At 44.9% G+C, this 15,534-nt stretch overlaps 1 protein-coding gene across 1 annotated transcript in view; it reads right to left on the reverse strand.

Moving 5' to 3' along the window:
- Nucleotides 1-13,466, reverse strand: part of flrt2 (fibronectin leucine rich transmembrane protein 2) — a 50,456-nt gene extending 36,990 nt beyond the window's left edge. Inside the window, exon 1 of the mRNA XM_017409277.3 lies at nucleotides 13,038-13,466. The gene's annotated coding sequence lies outside the window, so the exon portion shown is untranslated. The remainder of the gene's footprint in view (nucleotides 1-13,037) is intronic.
- Between the last annotated feature and the right edge of the window lie 2,068 nt (nucleotides 13,467-15,534).

Below are 15,534 nucleotides of genomic sequence, written 5' to 3' on the forward strand. Positions count from 1 at the left end.
CCCCCCCCCCCCGATTTTAAGAGAGGAATGGGCCTCGCTTCAACTGCTGCAGCTTTTTTTTTTGTAGTCCGTTTAGGTCACATGTGTCAAACTCAAGGCCCGCGGGCCAGATCCATCCCTCTGTAACATTTCATCCGGCCCCCAAGATAACGTTTAGATTTAATCAGGTCCAGCCCTCTAGTCAGGGACAGATCGAGTCTCTGATTCTTATTTTGCTTAAAAAAACTGAGCCTAATTAGTGAAGTTTTCTCTCAACAGTGACTTAAAAGCCAACAATATTTAGTTTTATTTCTGTATGATCAGGTTTTTGTTGATGGCTTTTTTAAAAAAAATCAGTTTTAATGTTAAAAAATTCATTTAAAAGCTGAGTGAGGCGTAAGAAATGACAGCTATGATGAGCTTTTTGAAGTTTGATTTATTTGTCTGTGTTCATTAAAGCATGTTTGCTCTAAATTCTGTATAATCTGTAACTGGGAAAAGGTCATTCATATTTCTATTTTAAGGATTTGACATAATACATCTAAAACCAAGGTTAATTTATGTAATTTTGAATAAATATGGATTGTGACTGGCCCTTGGCTAGGACCAAATTTTTAATTTTGGCCCCCTTGCGTCACTCGGTTTGACACCCCTGGTTTAGGTGGAAAGTCCCCCTCGATGTGAAACTTCTCCGGTGACTCCCTGTCTCCGGTTAATTTACCACCTCTTACCACCTTATGGGTGGTAGAGACGCAGCGTGTTTCGGGCTGGAAGAATCGATCATTAAACAGATGATGCGAGGGATCCACAGTGACGACGTGTCCTGTCCCACATCGCTGTCGGCGGGCGCAATGATGCGCTTCAATGCGTAATTTCATGTTTTTTTTTGTTGTTTTTTTGTTGTATTTTTTACGCCCATAAGTCTATTTGGCTCCAAAGAGCTCCCTTTTTAGGGGTCATCTAATGGGACCGCTGCCATCTGCCTGCCTCTTTGCTCAGGGAGATCTGCAATTTCTGCTCCACTAATTTATTTTATTTATTTATTTTTTTGCCTTTCTTCCACAGGAGTTGATATAACATCGACATCCTTTCACAAAGCCAGTCAGGGCTTCAGCTGGGAAAGAGATCAGCGCGAGTCACCAACCTGCTCATTCCGAGCCAGAAACTCCCCACCCCTTGGAATGTTTCGATTTGAGGGGTAAGAAATTGCATCGCCGACGTGCCGGGGGGGAGTCGAAGTGGAAAACCCGCGCCATATAGCCATGGCTTTGTGACTCGTAGAACAAACGAAAACGGTTCCTGAATTTCTCTCCCTCCCTTCTCTTTTTTTTCGAAACAACAACAACAAGGATGCTCTCCGGGCTGGTAAAAAAAAAACCCACGCTTGTTAGGCGCCGGCAGATACACGTCTGCGTAGACGTGTCGAGTCGCTCCCCTGTCTCGCCTTCTTTTCACACGCAAGCAAAACAATAAAATAAAGAAACACAACTGACAGTAGTGGCGGCGGCGGCATCTAGTCAGGTCATTACGGAGGCAGGGGAAACAACTTTACGGACAGAAATATGGAAATTACGACTGGCGCGTGAACAGCCACCGGACGTTTTCGTGGCGCACACAATAGTCCTCCCTCTGCGCCCGCCCCTCCCAAAAAAAGGACCTCGGAGTGTAGAAGGAGCCCCCTGACGTTAACCAGAAAAAGGTCTAGGAATACGGGCGTCTTCATGCCGGTAATTTGGTCTCAGATGGGCCTGGGAGCTTCATCGGAGTTCGCGTTTTGATCGACTGATTAAAAACTTTATTGATCCCGGAGTGACACATGGTAACAAAATCAGCAGATGACCAATGAAGGTCTCAGCAATTAAATCAGATTGCATTTATCTAAGCGGCAGAGAGGACGTGCTGTGTCTTACCCTGTCTACAGGACTGTGATGGGGACATTGTCCATAATGTCTCTGAATTACCTCCCTGACTGGTTGAATTTACAAAAAAAACCCACCAAGCCGTGTTTATCTCGCCTTTTTCCTTCTTTGTTTGACAGAAACACATCAGAACGCATCGCTGAAAGCCCATTTAGGTTCTTGTTTTATAACACTGTATTGTTATTTTGTCGCGTGTTAGCGGGTGACAGACAAAATAAACGGCAGCCGAAGGACGGACACGGGTTCGAAAAGCCGTCATTCGTCTGTGAGTCACGTTTCAGCTGGGCTGCAGGGTCAGACCGTCCTCCAGATGCCCTCGCGGGACATCGTTCTCCCCTCGGCCACACAAAGACCCAGAGCAGAACCTCGAGAAATGAGCCAGTCGGCGAGTTACGCCACGGTTGTTACAGCTCGGCTCCGTTTTGTTTCTTCCTTCCTCGCCCTCCAGCGCTGATCAAAACCGGCGTTTCCTTCCACTCTTTCAGTTCTCCCTGCGTGCCCGCCGGATGCGAAAACACGCCGGGGGCAGGAGAAATATATGCGTAACCCTCCGCTAGCACGCCGTCTCCTTTGATGCGGAATCCCGGCGCAGACGTTCCATTATCGGGGAAATTAAAGCACCAGGGCGGCTTTGTGTGTGTGTGTGTCTCTCTGTCTCGACTCCGTAAATACAAACAGTGGCTGCGTTTGCAAACGCCAATTCCATTATTAACACCCCCCCCACGCTTTCGAAAACATAAACTAGCTTCAAAGTTTGCCTCGTTATTCGGGAAGTCAATAAAAGAGAAAAAACAACAGAGTTCCGAACTTTCACGAGTGTATCAAGGACAACCGGTGCTGTCAGCGCTGTTTGTTGAGCCGTCAGTAATGACTTCATCACAGAAAAACACCAGAAACCAACCGTCAGAAGACAACCGCTCCTCGTGTCCCGAACAACAAGAGCATTTTTTTTTTTTATGTACCTGACGATTCAGGAGCCACAATGGAGGAACCTGCACGATAAAAGACAGAAGGAAATTATGTTTCGTACCGCCAGAAACACGCGTGTGCTGATTTCGGCGCGAGTTGGGGGCGAAAAGGGCAACGCCTTCGAATAACTGGAAACGACTCGCTCCGACAGTCAAAACACATCAGACGATCCGCAAGCAGCGGCGGGGCAGTCGTCGTGCGGAGAAAATGAGGCACGTTCGTCCCGATGTGGCTTCTAAAACGAAAGCGGCATGAAAGGTCGAGTAGTAGGCGCCTTAGCTTGGCGGAACCTATAAGGGCCGCTTCCGGCCCTGCTTGTCTCGGATTGGTAGAAAAAATTTGAACATCAAAAAGAATTTTTTTTAGCTTAGCGTAGCTAGAACAGCTACGTCCGTATAATGTCAACGTTGTATGGAAAACTTAAATAATGACTAAAAATAATGCCCACCCAGCCATGTAATCTCAGCTGTACTTCCAGTTGAGTCAATAGCTTAGCTTAGCTTAGTTTAGTTTAGCTTAGCTTAGTTTAGCTTAGCATAGCCACTTAAAGCTAGAACAGGTGGCCACATTGTGAAAGAGCGCTAATCTTTAAATAAAACAAAAGGTTTGGCCTGATTACGTTTCAGTTTAGATGAAATTGTACAAACCGACATGTTGGTTAGCTGTTCGATTAGCTAGTGCCAGAAGTTAAGATAAGTTAAGAGAACAACCTTTGTCTTGTTTTGCTGACGAGACGTGGACAGTCTAGTTTCAGCGTTACATGGTGTGTCGACTCCCCGAACAATTTTCGAACGCTTTTAAATCGATGCCTTCCATCTTTCTCTCGCCCCCACCTCAAAAAAAATACAAGTTGAGATCGTAGGAAGGAGTCCTCGTTTTCAACGTTCTGACAAACAACCGTCCATCGACGCCTGCTTTCAGAGCAGCTGTAAACTAACGGGGAGGTTTTTAAAGGGCCCTCCGCCCTGTTTGAGGCGGTACTCGTCCGTCCTTTATAAAGCCAAACTGTAAATGCCGAGATGAAGTTTACAAGCCAGTCGCGCCTCTGGAATCGAGTAAGCTTAGTAAGAGCCGAGGAAGAGGAGGAGGAAGAAGAGGAGGAGGAGGCCTGGGTTTACCCGAGCTCCTTTAAATCAAAGTGTGGTCGGGGACGGACCGGAGCGGCTCTCGCTGCTCCTGAGGCCCGCTTTGTTGCGAAGGTCGTGTGAAAGTGGAATGCAGCCGAGCTGGATGCTCGCCAGAAGCTGACTTCAGTTGAAAGAGCTTTTTTTAAAAAAAAGACAATCAAAACTATGTGTCACCTGGGAGAGATTTTTATTTTGTTTTCTTTCCTCCTTGTTTCAATAAATGCGGATAACTGACTAGATCAGGGGTGTCAAAGCCAGTGACGCAAGGGGGCCAAAATTAAAAATTGAGTCCTAGCCAAGGGCCAATCACAATCAATATTTATTAAAAATTACATAAATTAACCTTGGTTTTAGATGTTTTATGTCAAATCATCCATATAGAACTATCAATGACCTTTTCCCAGTTACAGATAATACAGAATTTAGAGCAAACATGCTTTAATGAACACAGACAAATAGATCAAACTTCAAAAAGCTCATCATTAGCTGTCATTTCTTACGCCTCACTCAGCTTTTAAATGAATTTTTTAACAATAAAACAGATTTTTAAAAAAAGCCATCAACAAAAACCTGATCATACAGAAATAAAACTAAATATTGTTGGCTTTTAAGTCACTGTCGAGAGAAAACTTCACTAATTAGGCTCAGTTTTTTTAAGCAAAATAAGAATCAGAGACTCGATCTGTCCCTGACTAGAGGGCTGGATGAAATGTTACAGAGGGCCGGATCTGGCCCGCGGGCCTTGAGTTTGACACGTGTGGACTAGATGAAGCCTACGATACACTCTTGTCAAGGGATCCTTTCTTTTAAAAAACATAACGTACGGTTTTTAACAGATTTTACGTGACGTATTGAGCGCCTTGGTCTCGCTGCATCAGCGCCTGAGCAATAACATGCCGGATCATAAGGTAACGGTGCGGCGTGCCAGGAGAGAGGACCGTCGGCACGAAGCGGTATCATTCGACAAACAGGAAGGCAAATGGACAGAGACAGGAAGTCAAAGAGGAGTGAACGTCAGTCTGACAGGAACCTCCGCCTGCTTCGAGACTCTTTTGAGATACCAGCTACTATTAAAGCGGTTCATATACAACAGAAGAGGTCGTCTGGTGTGAACGCAATGGTGTTGTATTGTAGCGTCTACCAGGGGAAAGGTTAAGATGGCGTCCACATAAGCTGCTGTAAAATATGTCTGACTTCGCTTTGGTTTTCGAAGCGGCCATCCAAGGCGAGACAATAAAACGCTCACAAGGCGAACGGGAAGAAGAGCGGGGTTTCGGGGGGGTTGCAGGAAAAAGCCAAAAGGGTGACGTCACACTGAGAACGGGGAGCGGGGCAATGACGGCAGGCACTTATTCACGGGGGGGGGTGTAGTTGTTAGGCTTTTATTGAGTGTGCATGGGTTTAAAAGGAAAAAAGCCGTACGTGGTTTGAAAATTGATTCAAATCAAATTTGGATACTTTAGCCCAAGCAGCTCGTCAAATCCGATTTCGAACCAACCGTCCCTTACGTCACTGTCGAGCATGTAACACAGAACACATGATGCTTGGCAGGGGGATAGAAGAAATGCCAGGTATCTTTTTTTTTTATTTTTATTTTTTAATATAATTTAAAAGCCCAAATGCTAACTGTGGCTGAGTTTCAAGACGGTTTTAAAAATCCCTTTTGGTTTCATTGGTTTCAATCCACCGAGTCACATGCGGATCTATAACCCGACTCCTCTGACGGGCTCATCGGGCCAGATGTAAGGATACACTCATTCCTGAGCTGGCCGATCACACACACTACGTGTCTCAAATTAGAAGCAAAAATTGTTCTTAAAAAAACAATCCACGCTCAAACTCAAAAAAAAGACTCAGCCATGGAACGTTGGAAATTTTAGCCCGATCAAAGCCCAAACCCCTCAGGGGGGACGGTTCGACTCTTTTAGTTCTGTGGAAAGGTTATGCTGGTAATGTGACAACAAAAATCTGTTTTTCTAATCATCCTGATAAAGTTATGATTAATTAATCGAATCATCATTTCTGCCATATTAAAAAAAACCTCACATAAGCGCCTTATTATAAGCACGGCTGTCAGTTTCACATTACACAAGAGAAAATATTACAACATTCTTACAAGAAATGCCCCCCAAACTAGACGAAAGCTGCTACAGCCGGCTGCCGCTGCCGCCGCCGCCTGCAGATGACCTTTTAAAAAAAAAGAAGAGCTGGATGTAATCTCCTCCTTGGGAATTAGCCGTTAGCTCGTCGGCCCGGTTTCGCCAGACCTAGGCCGTTCAGCAGCCATCTACAACAGCTGTGATATTCCGAATATGAACGCTGCGAAGTTCGCGCCAGCGTTTCTCCCGTCTGTGAGCGCACGCGAGAGGCTTCATGCTCCGTCTGATCGGGAGCTTTTCACGGCGTCGTTCGGGGAAAACGCAGCGGGAGTCACCGCGTGTCTTCTGCCGCCACAGAAACTAATACAGATGTTTTCCCGACCCCCCCCTCGCCGAGACATTAAAACATCACATGAAAGCAACTGAAGATCAAGTCCTAACAAGTTCCTAAAGGCAAGCTGTTTTCTTTTTAAAAAAATATCTAATCATATCTAATCATCCATCCAACCATCCTTCCACTTTCTTTACCCGCTTCTCCTTTCCCGGTCGCGGGGAGCTGGTGTCTGTCTCCAGCCGTCACTGTGCGAGAGGCGGGGGACACCCTGGACAGGCTAAAAGTCCATCACAGGGACACATAGAGACAAACAACTATTCACCCTCTCACTCACACCTAGGGGCAATTTAAGAGTTACCCATGAACCTCACATGAAATGTTTTTGGTCTGCGGGAGGAAACCGAAGTGAACCCGTATCTAATCATACGGGAACATAAAACCTAAGATAAAGCAGGAGAACACGAGCTGAGTCCAGAATGTGTCGGCGGCGAGAAGCCTGCGAAAAGTTCAGCAAACGTTTTCCAAAGCCAACGTTAAACGCTTGTGCTTTCAGCCCGTGACCCGCGAGCGCCGGCTCACTCGCTCCGAGACGAGGCACCGTGCTCGCGAAATGACAAAACAGCGCCAGGTGCCAAGCAGCTTCATGTGCCACTTCATGTTTATACTCAAAAAAAAACCTTAACGAATGTTGCGTTTCCCCTCTATCGTCCAGATTTGGCGTATCCTGAAGAGTGAAGCTGTCGTACATTTTGCTTCTCAAACCAGAGAGTTTCTTCCTCCAGATCAAACCGATCCCAACGTTCTCTGTTCCAAATTTTAAAGCACCCTGCCCTAAACCCCCTTCCTCTGGGATCAACAGCATCTTGGACAGCACCTCGACGTGTTGGACTTCATGACAGCCTTTGTGCTTTTTTTTTCCCCCCTCAAAGGATCGATTCCTGTAGACGCATTTATGGAAACAAGCTGAAGCTTGATGCCTCTGGACCACTGTTTCCCGCGGCCACTCTTGGCGGGTGTTTTTTTTTTTTTTTTTTTTCTGTGGCTGAACAACATTTCTTGAATGTTTGTACGGCTCGAAGTGTTTTCGGTTTGGATTACAGATCGAGGGTTGCTATTACTTTTCAGGCAGGCAGATGAAGAGCCAGCCGGGGCTGTAAGGTCCCAGAAGCCAGCCCGTTCCCTAGCGGATTCACACTGGATGGTGACCCCCTCATCTCCACGCTCCCTGACCCGTCTGAACGTGGTTGGATCGTGGCGAATGGCCCCGTTCGGTGTCAGGGCAATTATGATACTGCTGCGCTCTCAGTAACCAACAAATGGATTATTTTTCTTTTTCCTTTCCACATTCCCGGTCTTTGCTCTGTAACGCCCGTCCTGGTACAACTCTCCGACCACATCAAGACACAGCTAGATTACACCATGCTAATGTGTGTGGGGGCCCCACGTCAAGGAGACACTGGACCCCCGATACGCTGTTGCCACGATGACACGGCTGTTCAAACTCCCTCCCCCCGCTCTGCCATGGACTTAGTGAAGAGATCCTCAAGACCTGCCGACGCCGCCCAACTTCTGTCTGACTTGTTAGGGTTAAGGTTTGGGGCGGCTGTAGAGCAGTCGTCCCCCAATAGGTCGGAAAGAGTCAGAGGTTCGATTCCTGGTAGCGATCACCTGTCGAAGTGTCCCCTCAGAACCCTCTATTGCCTTCGATGTGCCCCATCGGTGTATGAATCAGCTTTAAAGCCCTGATTAGACTCTATAGAATGATTTATTCACATTAGCTTTGTAGAGATGCAGCAGAGAGCTGTATGATGGGGAAATGAGGGCATAGATTAAAGAGAGTAAAGCGCTATGAGGGGCCCACATAAGCACAGTCCATTTACCATTCATATCATAGTAAGGTCACCATTCAGTGTAAATGAGCCCCTAAGAAATAAAAGTACAGCAGGTTAGCTTTTTTTAGTTAGCTAGGAATGTCAAAAAATGGTCCCTTCGGTTTAGCCCAGATATATCGGTTAAATATGCCTTCCATGTATTGCACATTTCATGACGTAAAATATATGGAACACCGGTGGCAACGACACAAAAAGAGGAGCTTACTTTACAGTACAGTTACTGATTTCAAAATGACTAAATAAAATCCTAACATCAACTGTTTAGTGATACTTTAATGCGCTGTAACTTCCAAAAAACAATTTCAGTGCTTGTTCCAGCCCTGATTTCCAAAGCTCACTTTTTAGCCCTAGCTTTCATACTGTTGGGACGTCTTCGTCTCCGGTGGCGGAGTCCTCGTGGTGGGTGAAGATTACAAAGCTGAACATAACACTGCAGCAATCAAGAGTTAGGATTTTCTCTTCCGACGTACCCGTTGTCAGAAGGTGTTCCACTTGAGAGCGATTATTTTTCCCTTTTGACACTTCGACGCATCATGTAACTTAAGGAGGAGGAGACTTCTGGAAGGTCCCCCCCCCCTTCGTTCCTTCGCCTTTGCTCAGATTTTAGAGGTCACGTTTGGATTCTCAAATTGTTTTTTTTTGTTCTTCCTGCTCTGCTACAGCGGCGTGGAACTCTACACGACCGGTCCTGCATTAAAGGTCACGAGCGGGAGATTCTAAGTGTTCGATGAAGAAGTGGCGCGGTGGCGGGAATCCGTCGACGCGTTGCCTTCGACCTCCACGGCCGGGAGGTCGCCGATTCACCGTTTGGCCCTCCGTGTTATTTTAGCGTCTGAGCCACCGGCTCTAATCTTAACGGCCGCGCTCCGAGCATCCAGGTATTATCTTCCAGAAAATACACATTTACGACATTCTTTCTGAACTGCCGGGCTGTGTTTATTTTAAAGGAGGCAGGAGGAATCCGAGCCGCCGCAGTTGGCAGGACGGAGGTTAACTTGCAGATGTATATATAGAGTGCCTTTTTACAGACACTTAACTCCAATTAACCTTCATTTCTCCTATTTGGCTGTAATCACATTATCCAGCGGTATTTGACTCTTATATTGTGTCCTACTGCTCGGAGAACAGTGAGACGGGGCGAGAACAAGCTTCTCCTTGTGCTACATCTCCCTGTTGGCCATGGAAACACACTCTGGTCCCCCCCCCCCCCCCNCCCGCCCGTGTTTCTCTTTCCCCAACACTAAGATCTCTCTCTCTGACATCGCTGCATATCTCAGCTCAGCTCGGCCCTCGGGCACCGTCCAGACGCAGACAGCGCCCGATTCATGCCCTCAGTCTCCTTCGCCTCCACCTTCCAGCAGGTTCAGGGCCCCCCCCCGAGCGAGAATTCGCAGCCAATTACCATAAACGGAGCAACATGAGAAAACGAACTCGAGAGAGCCGGGGGAAAATAATGATAATAATAAAAAAAAGGGTCAGCTGAGAAAGTTATCCAAGTCTGTTATGTAAAAAAAAAAAATGTTTTTGTTCCAAAAATTTCCCATTCATTTGGGACACTCCGAAGACACAGTTAGTCATTGGTACGTGAAAATAAAAGTCAAGAGAGTGGGACTCGTTGAGATGGATGGCGTTGAGGCAGAGGCTCGGACCCGCGCCTCTTTTCTCCTTCCCCATGCCGCGCGAAAAAGAAAACACACATTCCAGCTGTCGAATGTGTTCATTCTTGTAGAGATTTCTAAAAAAAAAAAAATGTTCCGTACTATCCGACCGCACCCCCCTCCCTTAAAGCAATTATCGGTGACGAAGCTTTCGCTCTCGGCACTTGCAAGAACCCCACCGCCTCAAAAAGGTGCCCGTCGAGCTGTCAGAAGGCTCCGACACCAAAGGAACACGATTTGGCGGAGCTGACACGTGAATGACGATCCGTGGAATTCAAAGATTAGGAGGAATCTTCAGGAGACAGGCGTTCAACAGCACCTTGGAAAAAAAAATAAATCTACTCAATTACTTGTAGTCCACAGCTAATGCTACCCACTAGGAAGAGCTGTAATTTAAAGTAGGATATTATCCTTTGAACTGGCTTTAAAATGAACTATTTCATTTTCTTTTTGACATTTTAATAATTTTTCAACACATGAGCACTTCCACTAAACACTTTGAATTTGTCAAACCCTCTGAAAACATTTTGATGAAAACATTAATTTATTTAGAATGAAAAGCTAAGGTAAACCAAAAAACAAAGCGGTAAAAGTATTTGTTACAAGGAGGACATACTGGGCAGCTGCAATATGCTCATCGATAACTTCAAATAAAGAGTATGAAAAACGTTAGTTGATCTGAGGATAAAAACAAGACATAGAAAAGGTCAAATAAACCATGATTCCAAAAAAAAAGGCAGTAAAAGAAGCAAAGATAAAGAAAAGAGAGTCTGATGTTCGCCATTGGCATGCTAATCGATAGCTTGAAAAAGTTAGTGAGGATTAACGTCAATTAATTGAGGACAAAAAATGTATTAAGCAAAAATAAATAAATGAATAAAACAGTAAATGCTAAAAACCAACAAGCATTAAAAAGTTTTTTTTGTTTTTTGTTTTTAAAAAAAGGACTGAATGGATGATTGTGATTATATTTTGCCAACTAGCTAAAGTGATTAGCCACAGAGAGGTTTATATATAATTGTACAAATAATTACCCAAAACTAAAAAAAAGAAGAAATAAACCCAAAAGCTCTTTAACAAAAGCTAAATTAACTTTATTTACTACGAACTAACGAGAAATAAAAGAACTCCAACAAACTGGGTCGGGGTGGGCCTTTGCAATATGCTAACATAGTTAGCCAAAAGAAAGCTAATGGCTAGCTGACAGTATAGTTAGCTAAGACATTTTAAAGAAAAAAGTTTCTGTGTTTAACTCAATAAAAAGTTAACAAGCAGTAGAAAAAAAATCAAAAAGAGTGATTAACTGTGGGCAGCTACAACACGTTAAGCTACAAGCTAAAACAGTTAGCCAAAGGGAAGCTACTATTGACAGCTGTTAGCTAGGACAAGAAAAACACGCAGAAAGACGAATAAAAATGGCCATAAAATGTGCTAATTGAAGTCCTGAAGCAGTTATCTAATTGCAAAGAGCTGGTTTCCTCATTAGAGCAGAAACTGAACCATCAAATATTGATAGCAACAACAACAGCAACAAAAAAGTGACTTTGAATGTACATTTTTAGTGTTCGGTTCTGTTGTTAGCCAAATAAAAGGGTCAGAGTATAACATTGTAATGAATACTTTTATATAGGTGATACAAAACCAAAATAGGCTGCATTGACATTCTAGCTGCATGAAACCATATTTCATGTCCTAAAAGCTTCTTATTTTCTTTCATATGGAACAAGGATGAGTGGGTGTGTGGAGGCGATCTTGCCCGCTTTGATCAGATTCTATTTAAAAGCTATATTAGAAAATCCACTTTTTTTTTTTTTTACCCACCCCTTTCAGCATGTTATAGGTTTCACCCTTGACTTGTTTTCTGTCGCGACAACGAAAGCTGTCAATAGAATATTCCGTAATTTAAATCTCTACAGCAAAAGTAAAGGTAGAGCCAGCGCCTCGGCCACTTTGCTGTACCTGCCGTATCCAGAGAATTAAATGTTAGAGGTCATGTTGATACTGGAGAGGCGTGTGTTGTTATTCTCCGCGTGTTGTAATGTTCACTCATTAATCACGTCCGTCGGCAGTCGCCGTACAGGGTTCGGTGTGCTGGAGGTGTATTAAGTGAAACCCGTAAATAAAGCAGCTTTGTAAATGACAAAGCTTTTGATCACGGAGGTGTCGTTATTATTATTTTTTTTTTTTTTCCCAAAAAGCCGGCGTGTTTTACTCGGAGAGAGAACTTCACACGTGTTTTTTTTTTTTTTTTTAAGTAATGACACCTTTGCGAGAGATAGAGATTAAAGATAAACGCTCCCGGCTTCACCCCGTGCGAATAAAAGTTGCAGCCGCGACGGTCAAAGTTATTTTTAATGGCTTCCCGCTAAGAAAAGAAGACTGGCATTTGTACTTATTTAAATTTTTTTTTCTTCTCCGTTTTACAACAAACCTTCAGTAGGGGAACGCGAGGGGCTCTTTTTAATCATGCTTTCTAAAGAAAAAAAAAAAATTCAAAACTATTGTGTACGTAACCTTTTTTGTTTATTTGCACCGGTAGGCCACCCATTAAAATAATCAAGCTCCTTTCAAGCCGTACTTCAGAGGTTCCCCCCGTCACCCCGACGACTGACAAGAAAAGCAGGAGGTCGCAGAGACGTACAGGCAAGCCAACTGGAAATGGAACACGGCAGTCACTTGTGAAAAATGCACACATGAAAAGTTTTTCGAAGTTCATCTTTCGGCTGAGGATGCTCACGGCTAAGAGAGCCTCTTTTTTTTTTTCCGGCTTGCCTTCAGTCATCCTCCAGAACGCAGCGTGAGGCAGACACTGATTGGTGTAATTATGTTTGCAGTGATTACTTATCTTAATGGCACTCGTCACAATGTGGGACTCGGATCGCGATGATTGTGAGAATGTGACATTGGAGTTATAGTTTCCCTGAAAAGACTTTCCAAAACCAGGCAGCCCCTCGTCTCTTTCTCTAGCGTCGGAACAGATCCACACGCTCACTAAACAACCCCCCACCCCCACCCCACCCCACCCCCAACTTAAGAGACGCTTTCAAGAGAGACACTTACCATCGTCAGTCACTCGGTGGTCTTGGCTGGGGTCAGAGACGAGCAGAGGCTCTGAGAAGGAGGAAGAGTTACGTTGTCATCCCAGACACGAGCGAGGGAGCGACGTTGGGTGGTGGTGGTGGGGGGGTCATTAACTCAAGAGCGCAGACGGGAGGGCGGCGAGGTTCTCCCCCCACACACCCGGTGCGTCACCGGGGCAGTCAGGCCGCGGGGAAAAGGAAAAGAAAGTGAGCGGCGAAGGCGACAAAAAGGGAATTCGAAAGACGGCCGGGAGTTTCGTCCTCCTCTTGACTCCTCACTTTGTTTGGTGCAACTCTCCAATCCCCCACACCCCCACCACCCCTACTTCAGGAGCCTCGGCGAGCACAGAAACCAGAACCAGTTCCAGACCTGTCCCACTCCGACGGCTGCCTCGCCCGCTTCTCACTCTTGGTTTTCAGGTTTTTTTTTTTTGTTTTTTTTTGGGTATCGTTTAACTCTCGACTCGGCGATGAGCTCAGCACGGGCTCAGGTTTCAGCTCCCCTTCGTGTGGAATGCGAGGGCAGCCGCTCGCAGAGGCGAGAGGTGCCGGTGGGTGGGTTGGTTGGGTTGGTTGGGGTGGGGGGAGGTCAAAGGCTACCGGGGCAGCTCGGAGGAGCGGAGAAGACAGGGGTATTTGTCATCTGGGACCAATGGAGGTATATCTGAGGAGCCCGGAGTGCCGGGAACAAAGCAGGAGTTACAGAGGTCACGGGTTATGGATGTTGCGGTGGTGGTGGTGGTGGTGGGGGGCAACTCTGGAGGCTACGGACTAGACGACACATTTACACGCTCCAATACACACACAACGACTCCAAAGTGCCAGATTTACTGCTCACTTAAAAAACAGTCTTTTCCTCCAGGAGTTTTTTTGGGGTTTTTTTCCCTTTGTCGAGCTGCTTTTCTTACAGTTTTAGCAGACTTGGGACAATGATGTAAAACCTCCGACTGGATTAAACAATTACGCTGTCACTAAAACCACAGCACTGATAATAGCTTCACGGTAATTGTGGCACGATCATCAAATTACATTTAATAGTGATTATGCAAATCAAACACTCGAGATTAGGATGAAGACATGTTGGAGCGGAACAGTGGGTTAGTAATCCCAAAAAAATAAAATAAAATACACAGAGCGCATCTTGAGGGGAGTTACGAAAGCGCAGACTGAGATAAGCTGTGGCTTTAGGCAGCGAGGTACATTCCAACAATCCAAACCGGTAAATCGAACATATAGCGTTTCACTGGACGACATTCGCGCTCTTTGTTTCTCGTCAAAACGTGAACCGAAAGCCCGCGAGAACCAAGAAAAACAACCCCGTGCTCCGCGATGATAAAATTACAACTTATTTACGATCGCTCCAAATTGGGAAAATAATCCTCTATCCCAAACTCTTGAAATCCCGCACTTCTTGATCAGTCATGCGGAGCGCGGCGAGAAACTCGAGCTCCCCGACAGCAGTCTGAGCCCCGCTTTGAAAATAATTCACCAAACTCCAGCGTTGTCGTGTCTCAAAAGCACCTTCCGAACTCCATTTTCTCATTTTGGAGTTTTTGGGAAATTTGCTGGGTAAGAGACATCCCGAGTGTCGTCTAAAAAAAAATAAAATAAATGAAGGCATTCGTCTTCGAGAGCAGGGATCACCGACCGGTGTCCTTGAGGGGCCTCGTCCCACTTACAGGTGTTGGGGGGGTTGCACTTGCGACCTGCGGGGGGCGGAGTAGGGTTAGGGGTGTTCGAACTCATTACAGCTGCAGTTCTACAGGTCAACTTTGTGTTTGAAGCTCCGGGAGTCTGACTTTACTTTTTTTTTCTTCCCTGAACTCGAGCTTTGTCTTCCCGGCTCTACAAAGTCTTTCTACTAACATGCATTTTAAAAACACACACAGATGTCTAAGCAAGACTGTACTTTTCAATTATGGCTTTAGAATTATAGATTGTCAATTGAATTTCGCAAGAAAGTCACCATACTAAATGTGAATAAAGTCCAATAAAATACTGAACAGACCTGAGTCTTTAACCCTTTTAGCGCCATAATAATAGATATATTTCTTCAAACGCCTGGTCTTTCTTGTCTATTTTTGTCAATAATTGTGTCAAAAACAATACCCTATGTGTAAATAATTTACACCCTTTTTCCAGGAGTAGTAGAATTTTCAAAATCTGTCAAGTACTTACCATTTTTATGTAATTAAATACCCAAAACTGTGTTATAAGAAGAAAAGGACAAAAACGGAATTGACGGAACTTTATAAATTCTTGAAAAGTGCAGATTGAACATTTCTGTGATTGAAAAAATCAAATTCTAATTCTAATGAAATACACGTGTGCTGCTGTGTCATCCCCCATGGCTTTAAAAGGGTTAATTAATTTGTTAGTTTATTATTATTTTATTTTTACTTTTTTTTCATCATCAGAGACCGGCCCTTGCAGAATCAACAAGAAATTCTGGCCTCTGAGTTTATTTTGTTGGTGAC

This window comes from Kryptolebias marmoratus, linkage group LG19 (genome assembly GCF_001649575.2).
Source record: "Kryptolebias marmoratus isolate JLee-2015 linkage group LG19, ASM164957v2, whole genome shotgun sequence".
NCBI classification, from domain to species: Eukaryota; Metazoa; Chordata; class Actinopteri; order Cyprinodontiformes; family Rivulidae; genus Kryptolebias; species Kryptolebias marmoratus.